Source organism: Hibiscus syriacus, unplaced genomic scaffold (genome assembly GCF_006381635.1).
Source record: "Hibiscus syriacus cultivar Baekdansim isolate YM2019G1 unplaced genomic scaffold, ASM638163v2 tig00111002_pilon, whole genome shotgun sequence".
In the NCBI taxonomy this organism is placed as follows: domain Eukaryota; kingdom Viridiplantae; phylum Streptophyta; class Magnoliopsida; order Malvales; family Malvaceae; genus Hibiscus; species Hibiscus syriacus.
The window spans coordinates 1,117,188-1,125,952 of record NW_024062948.1 but is presented as its reverse complement, the minus strand read 5'-3'; the positions used below and the strand labels follow the sequence as shown (position 1 = coordinate 1,125,952).

The window sequence follows — 8,765 nt, the reverse complement described above, 5'->3', positions numbered from 1 at the left end:
ATTCTGTCACTTCTGACACGATAGAGTCTGCCAATGTGCATGAGGCCTTGCAGTCACCACATTGGAAAAATAATCTGTTTGCTGAAATTGAAGCATTGCAGGCGAATGATACGTGGTCACTTGTCTCGCTACCTGAAGGAAGGTCGGTAGTGGGCTGCAAGTGGCTATTCAAAGTGAAGAAAAATCCAGATGGATCTGTCAGTCGGTACAAAGCACGACTTGTAGCACGGGGGTACTCTCAGGTTCCATGGGTTGATTTTAATGAAACGTTAAGCCCAGTAGTAAGGTTTGCTACAATTAATGTGATGTTATCCTTGCCTGTAACAAGGGGCTGACAATTGCGTCAGATTGAAGTCAACAACGACTTCTTGCATGGAGACTTGCATGAAGATGTCTTCATGCAACATCTATCCAGATTCGAGCAGAGGGCTTCTGATGGTACTGTGTTAGTGTGTAAGCTTCAGAAGGTTTTATATGGCTTGAAACAGGCGCCGCATAGCTGGCATGCAAAACTAAAGCACTGCCTACTGCAAATAGGTTTCAAAGAATCCAAGGCAGACACGTCCTTGTTTATACGCTGCATTCAAGGGAAGCATGTTTATATGCTGGTATATGTTGATGACATAGTGATCACAGGTGAATCGAATACTCAGATTGAAGAAATGGTGAAGTAGTTAGGTGATGAATTTGCTCTAAAGGATCTTGGAGAACTCAATTACTTTCTTGGAATTGAGGTTAAAAGATGTGGAGAGTCATTAATTCTTAGTCAACGCAAGTTTCTGTTGGAATTGCTGATGAAAACTAAGATGCATAATGCAGGAGCTGTGTCCACCCCATGCTGGTAACGTTGAGGCTTGTGCAGGGTGATGGTGAACTGCTGTCTGATGCATATGAGTATCATAGTATTGTAGGTGCATTACTTTATACTTGCCACACGCGTCCGACATTTCCTTTAGTGTTAATAAGGTTGCACAATACATGCATGCACCTAGACAGGAGCACTTTGTAGCTGTTAAGCGAATTCTACGGTATTTGGTATGAACACTCAATCATGGTTTGGTTATAGCACCAGCAGTGGCTGGTGTGCATGTTGTAGCCTTTGCTGATGCCAACTGGGGTGGCAATACTGATGATCGAAAATCAATCATAGGGAATTGCATTTTTGTTGGTGATAATCTGGTTATGTGGACTTTTAAGAAACAAAAGTCAGTTTCTCGATCCACTATGGAAGCAGAGTACAGGAGTGCGTCTGATGCAACTACTGAAATAACATGGGTGAGTGCACTGCTTGCAGAAATGGGAGTTCAGCAGATGAAGATCCCTATGGTTTGGTGTGACAGCAATAACACAGTTTTCATAGCTGCATATCCAATATATCATGCTAAAACGAAGCATGTAGAGTTGGATGTCCATTTTGTTCGAGAAAAAGTTACAGCCAAGCAGTTTCTGGTGAACTATGTTCTTGCTAGCCATCAAGTAGCTGATGGCTTGACTAAGCCTTTGCCAATAGCACAGTTTGAGTTTTCTGTGCAAAGCTTAATATACAGTCATTTCTTGGGGGAGAAAAAAAAAAGCAGGGAGAATGTTAAGTACAGCGGAGGCTCGGGTAGTTAAGTTCTTGATGGTTAGTCAGTTGTTGTGTTAGTTAGTTTGTTGCTTAAGGTTGTTAGTGTAGTTACAGTAGTTAGCTTAACTACTTGGCGTTGTAAGCTGTATATAACAACAGATGATCAGCTTGTATTGATATCAAAGTAAATTTTTTTTACAATTTACAAAATAATTTATTTCTCAACACATCATATTCTCAAAATTAAATTTTTTAAGTCTAACGAATCCACGTTATAACAAAATAATTAGCGAAAGATTATAGTTTGATGAGGTAAAAGTTTTCGCACCTAAAAGAAAGAGGTCAACGCAAGCGTCAAGCAGCGATCATATTAGGTAATCAATTTTTTCCAATTACCTTTTAAAGGTGAAAAATCCCTAATTTTGTCTCTGGTTAGCCTACCAGGAGAGGAAAGAGGGGAAAAGGAAGAAACTTTGAAGAACAAAAATGGTGTTTTACTTCAAAGCCCGACCAGAGGTTGGCGATTACACCATTTTCATGGGTCTCGACAATTACGAGAACGAGGAACTCATTAAATACGGCTTCCCCCAAGATATTTGGTAATTTCTCATTCGATTATCTTTCCTGTTACAATAAAAATTCCTGGGAATCCTTCATTTATGATATAAATTTAGGGTTATTTTTCCTCTTATGATTATGTATGAAATTCGGTGATTGAATTTAGTTTTGTTACAGGTTCCATGTGGATAAAATGTCTTCTGCTCATGTTTATGTAAGACTTCAAAACGGTCAGACCATCGATGATATCAGCGAAGGTTTGCTTGAAGATTGTGCTCATCTTGTTAAAGCTAATTCCATCCAAGGTTTATTTTAATTTCATCAATTCCTTTTATATATGTACGTGTATATATATCTAATAATAATTTGTATATGTTTGATATTATCATGTGAGGGTAGGCAACAAAGTGAATAACGATGATGTTTTTACACTCCATGGTCAAATTTGAAGAAAACTCCTTCTATGGATGTTGGCCAAGTCGGGTTTCACAATTCCAAGATGGTGAGCATTGTTATTATCTTGATTGTTTTTTCATGTTGTTCATCTGTTTCCTTATAGAGTGTGTTTTTATCTGATTTTATTGTGTGATTTAGGTGCGGACTGTGAGAGTGGAGAAGCGGATAAATGAGATTGTTAACAGGTTGAATAAGACTAAAGTAGAAAGGAAACCTGATTTGAAAGGTATGCAAATATCCATGTCTTGTTTTCTGCTACAACTTGGGACAAAAGATAGTATTATCATTGTTTATGAAAGAAATCTGGTGCGATTTCTTTTGTTCTATATTCTTCTTATTATATACTGGAGTAGTGGTATGCAGTAATGCTGGTTTTGCCTTTTTTTAGTTTCTCAACTACTATAAATTATTGATCAGCTGAGAGAGAAGACACTAATGCCGCAGAAAGAGCAGCGAGAAAGCAACAGCTAAGGGAAAAAGTGAGTCACTTTATTAGTATTATTATTATGTTTTTAACTTATTTCGTTGGGTTAATATTGGCTAATGGCTACATCAGCTGATGGTTTATATGAGGATGCTATAGAACATGAGCATCTTAAATAAATGGTTGTAGTATGAAAAATAAAATTAACCTACTGGATTTTGGTTAGGGTAAAAGCAGTTATAGAATACTGGATTGATGATGGGCAGGAGCCATTATGCCACATATAAATTTTCATTTGATTAAAGATATTGATGGTGTTATAGTTCTATGTACATCATAATATACTTGGATATTGTTTGTTTTCCAGTTTCTTAAACCAAATACGAATCTGGGAAAATAAAATTATGTTAAATGACTGGAAACTATGGTCTATGATCAGAATGGAATGATGTTTCAGACTTGCATTCAGCTTCTCTTTATTGCTAATAGTTCAGATATTGGCATTGGGGCCAAAGAATTTGTATTGTATTTACAATTCATGGATTTCGACTCTATGATCACTTAATCTGCAGATTATAATCTCATCTTCTGCACTGATACGCCCATTTTTCACGTTGTTTGTTATTTGTGACTAAAACGAAAATCCCTTTGATTTCTCTGGCAGAAACGACAGGAGGAATTGCAAAGGCTTGAAAAGGAGAAACAAGCAGAGATACGAAGCTACAAGGGTCTCGTGGTCTCGGAAAAGATGACATCAAACAAACAAATTGCATCGACAAGCAAGTCTTTGCAGGATCTTGAAGAGGATTTCATGTAACCATATTGGTATTTGAATGCCAATTAAGATGCCGAATACCTTACTGCTCGTGAAAAAAATGGCAGTTTGTTGTTACTTGTTTTCTTTATTATCTTTATTGCAGGCTTGAAGTTATTTGCATCAGGAATAAGTTTCTTCAGACCTAACACTATTTGATAGGAAAAAGAGAGTAAGAGAACACATGAATTGGACTGAAGTTGCAGTAGAATAAAGACTATGTTGAGGGGGGAATGAGCTTTCTGTTGTAGCTGACGGTATATTCTGCTGAACATGATTCATGATTCTGTTACTGATTTAATGTAGTTTATTCTGATTGCAAAATTGCAAGGCTTCATGGCATATCACTATGGTTTTACTTATGTTATGCCATCAAGGGTTGGAAATGACTCGTAAACAATTTTATATGATTGTACTATTGAATTTATGACAATACTTTTTGCATGTCGAGAAGGTGCCCCCGAGTATCAGCTCACTTCCACCACCACCACCACCACCATGGGAAGCGCGGGTAGCTGAACCTTTGATACGAGCCAATCTACACTTGATCCAGAAAACTTACAAGGACCTATCAGTCGTTCCAAGGCTAAACAATTCAGGGCTTAAATGTCTTAATGCTTTTGATTCCTTTGAAAAGTTATCAGCCTTAGAAAACAAGTTATATGATATGTTACAAGCTGAAATATAGCATGTTATTAGCCCCACATCTCTATACGTAGTTTATATCATGTTTATGTTAGCTCATGCATCATATCCTAGCTCATTTGCATAGTTAGCATAGGTGACAACATAGTTAGCATAGGTGGCAACATGCATTTTGATTGATTCTAGTTCATACACATCTAACATGATTGTTTTTATGATTTGCATAGGTGCACACAATGGAAAAGCATCATATCGTAGCTTGGTGGGTCAAAACTTAAAGCATGACAGCTTAGAATTAGCTCAAAGCAAGGAGAAGGAAGTAGGTCTGTAAACGAGTCAAGTTGAGTTAGACAATGGGTCTATTTCCTTGCTTATCAAGTATTAGTACTTGTGGCTTCAAACCCTTTCGATTTTCTATAGATACTTGTGGTTCCTATCTATTATAGACAATGGGTCTAAATCCTTGCTTATCACCCCTTAAAGAAGCATATAAAGGCTGGGTCTATATTTTTTAACATTGGTTCTTCTTTGAGAATTCTTTTAAGATACTACTTCATTTCACATTCTCTTTCTTTCATAAGCCTACACCACGCCCCTTATCATCTAAACCAACCCCTCATTTCATCATTTCAAGCCCACCCTTACACTATTTACATCAATTGTCTAACTCTATCTCTTTTGAAGCCTGCACTTACTTATAAGTTGTTTGCTTCATTCCTAGATCCACTATCAAACATAAGTCACCCTTACATCAAGTGATATTCAGAGTCTTGGTGGAAGAAGCAAAGTACACCAATGACAACATTAAAGTGATGCCCTATCAAGAAAAAAAATAAAAGTTCAAAAAGAAGTGCAAAAGTGAAGTGCAAACAAGATGATTCCACAACAATAAAAATAATTCAAGAAGAAAATCAAAAGAAAACTTCAAAAAGAAAATCACAACAAGAAGAGTTTAAAGGAACAAGCAACATCAACTTCAACCATCAAGCCATCTAAGCATAATTGAAGACTTGATTGTGGTCATAGTAAAGTTGTAAGTGACTTGCCTTGTAAGTAACATATTTATTTCTTTTCTCTCTATTTCTAAGTCACCCTTTGCATTATATTTTGTTTTTCCTTACCTATTAACCTTTGCAGTCGACGTATCATAAGTAAGTTTACTTGTGAAAGTTTCAGTAACTCCACAAAATAACTTTGCAAGTGAGATTAAGTGAAAAAAGAAAAAAGGCTAGAGTGCGGTGAGATCAGAAGGGGACGTGTAAAAGCCATCTAGTCTGAGTGGGAAAATGATTGAATTGAGTGACATTTCAAGTTTCTTTGGAGTGTTTTTGTGAGGCTTTGTGAGAATACTTTGGTAAGGTCCCATTACACATTCTTTATTTTGTCTTAACTAACATGTTCGAGTCTTTTATCTCTACTTCCTACAACATTCTTGTTGTCAAAAGAACTTTGAACATTCAATCACAAGTTGATGAACAAAGGGAGAACATCTTTCATACTAAATGCCATGTTGAAGGCAAGGTTGGTTTGATGATAATCGATATAGGAAGTTGCATTAATGTGGCCATCATACTAATGATTGAAAAATTAGGCCTCAAAATGGTCAAGCATCCCTACCCTTACAAGTTGCAATGGTTGAACGATGTGGGAGAAGTGAGGGTCACTAAACAAGTACTTGTTCCATTCTCCATAGGCAAGTACAAAGATGAAGTACTTTGTGATGTGGTACCAATGAACGTAAGTCATCTTCTTATTGGGCATCCATAACGACAAGAAAGCCCCCCATAATGGATTCTACAACAGTTTCTCTTTTCAACATGATGGAAGGAATATCACCTTGGCGCCACTAGGTCCAAATCAAGTTAATGAAGGCTAAGTTGCTCTCAAACTTGGCGTGGAGGCAATGAAGAAATCTAAAGAAGATGCCAAATGAGAAAGAAAACAATAAGACGAACATATATGCAAGCGGAGCAGAAGTTTGAAAACATCTTTCTACAAAGAAGACTCTCCTTGTACTCATGCACAAAGATAGTTTTCTTCTTACTAACCTTCTTGAAGTCTTGCTTTCTATTTCATCTCTTTTGCAGGACTTTGAAGACATATTCCCTGAAAAGATTCCAAACGGATTACCTGTAACACCCATTTTTCGTATACGTTTTCGTACACAAGTCACAAATGTCACATGACTTTTAAAAACATTTACTTATTTGTAAACCCCATAAAATTTTGTTTCGAAAATAAAACAAAACAGTTTAATATAATAATAAAACATTCTTTGCAACATATTACAAAAAATTTCACTTTAATACATTCCAGAGCATTTTTCTTAAGTTCAAGTACATGTCAGCTAATTATCAAAATAGACATAATTGTCCTAATGTTACTGATGAGTCAACCTTGGATTGATTTTCACTGCTGCACTCCTTACTCAGCTAGTCTTGGCTCTTACCTACGCGTGAAATCAATACACGCTAAGTATTTACTTAGTGAGGCATAATATTGTAAAGGAATTGCAATTTATACATAAGTATATCATGCCTATTGAAATACAAACTAAATCGTACACTTCATAAGAATCGGTTAACACCATTTCAGTTAAACCAAATTTCTTTCATATAGTCATAAAACATTCTTAGTATGGCAAACATACATATTTTTCTGTATATTTTCCCAATTATCCTTTATTTTTCCCAATGTATGTCAAATGAGAATATAAGGTACATGCATTGCACCGAAGTGCCGAAATGGTCATTCACCTTTTATGAATACCAGAAGTGGCACCTTTTATGCCTATAATGCACCGTTATGCATTAAACAATATCGATCATAGCTTTCATACACGAAGTATGTCGAAAAGGTAATTCACCTTTTATGAATATCATGAGTGGCACCTTTTATGCCTATAATGCATTGTTATGCAATTAACAATATCGATCGATAACTTTAATTAGTGGCATCTTTTCTGTCAAAATGCACCTATGACTCTCAATGATCATACAATGGGCTTTTAAGTCAAATTCAGAAATTTAGACATTTATTTTGGCAATATTGATAACCATTGCACAACATCAATACTCATCTATTCATTTTAGAGCAATTCATACTCTAAAACTTATTCATAATATCATTCCCATACATGTTATGATAATATACCAAAATACTGTAAAACATACATTTAACAAAACATTCGAGGTTGACTCATTGTGAGTCTTCATCCTTTCACATAAGTACAATAAATGCACTCACCTGATATGCCTCACTAGTATTGATACATGCACCACATGCCCTAAAGCTAAGGATGATGAATTTACTATACCACTTGGCCCTATCACACGAGGCCGGACCAAACTTCTTAAAGACAAGCTTCAAATCACAGTTCAAGCATTCATCCGGAAGGGTCTAATAGCAGCAGATTTGCAACAACTTTTTGAAGGGGATCCAGTTGTTATCCGGTCGACATGTCTTCTGGAGATACAACCGTATGTCTCTTATCTTTCCAATGGTTCTTGAATCGCATCAATCCGATATCGAGAACTCAAGATATGGTCATTTTACTGAAGACGGTGCATGCAGGAAATCCTATACGGGATTAATACGTTATTTTGTAAATATTACGAATTTTCAATATTTATATTGATTATTTGTAATATAATTTAATATAGGATGATTAATTATCTTTTAGGATCAGATTTATTATTTTATTAGGAATTAAGGTTGGGTTAAAACAATATTTTTAGTTATTATTATTTTATTAGGAATTAGAGTTAAAACATGTTTAGTTTATTAATATTTTATTCTTTAGTTATTTAGGACCTTTAGAATTCAACCCCTATATAAAGGAGGCTTCATTCAACTTTGTAAATCAGATTTCTTTGATCAATAATACAACAAGAGTTTGTTTTTGCAAGTGCTGATTGCCTTGTGCCTTCGAAGCTTCTTCTCCTGGAGTTCTTTCAAGTTCTTGTGAGGGAGATTAATCTTCACACTCCAATTTGCCTTTTCATCGCGACTAGGAGGGTTGGTTAGAGTCATATTATCGTGTTTGCCTTTTCATTGCGACTAGGAGGGCTCGATAGGACATTATCCATCGATTTTCCACATCCATTCACGCCATCAATCATCTTTACCGTTCACTTTCATAAGGGAGATATTTGATTTCTTGGTTATTTTCTCTATTCTTAATTCCTTTATCTTTTGTTTATCTTATTTTAATCTTGTTTCTTTTCTTGTTTCTAGCACTAAAAGAAACCCTAAAGAATCCTAGCTATTGCCGCCACCTTCCTCATTCATTCCTTATTGTT

At 35.8% G+C, this 8,765-nt stretch overlaps 1 pseudogene; it reads left to right on the top strand.

Annotated features, from left to right (window-relative positions):
• Window positions 1-1,952: 1,952 nt before the first annotated feature.
• Window positions 1,953-4,979, top strand: LOC120149350 (annotated as a pseudogene).
• Window positions 4,980-8,765: the final 3,786 nt, after the last annotated feature.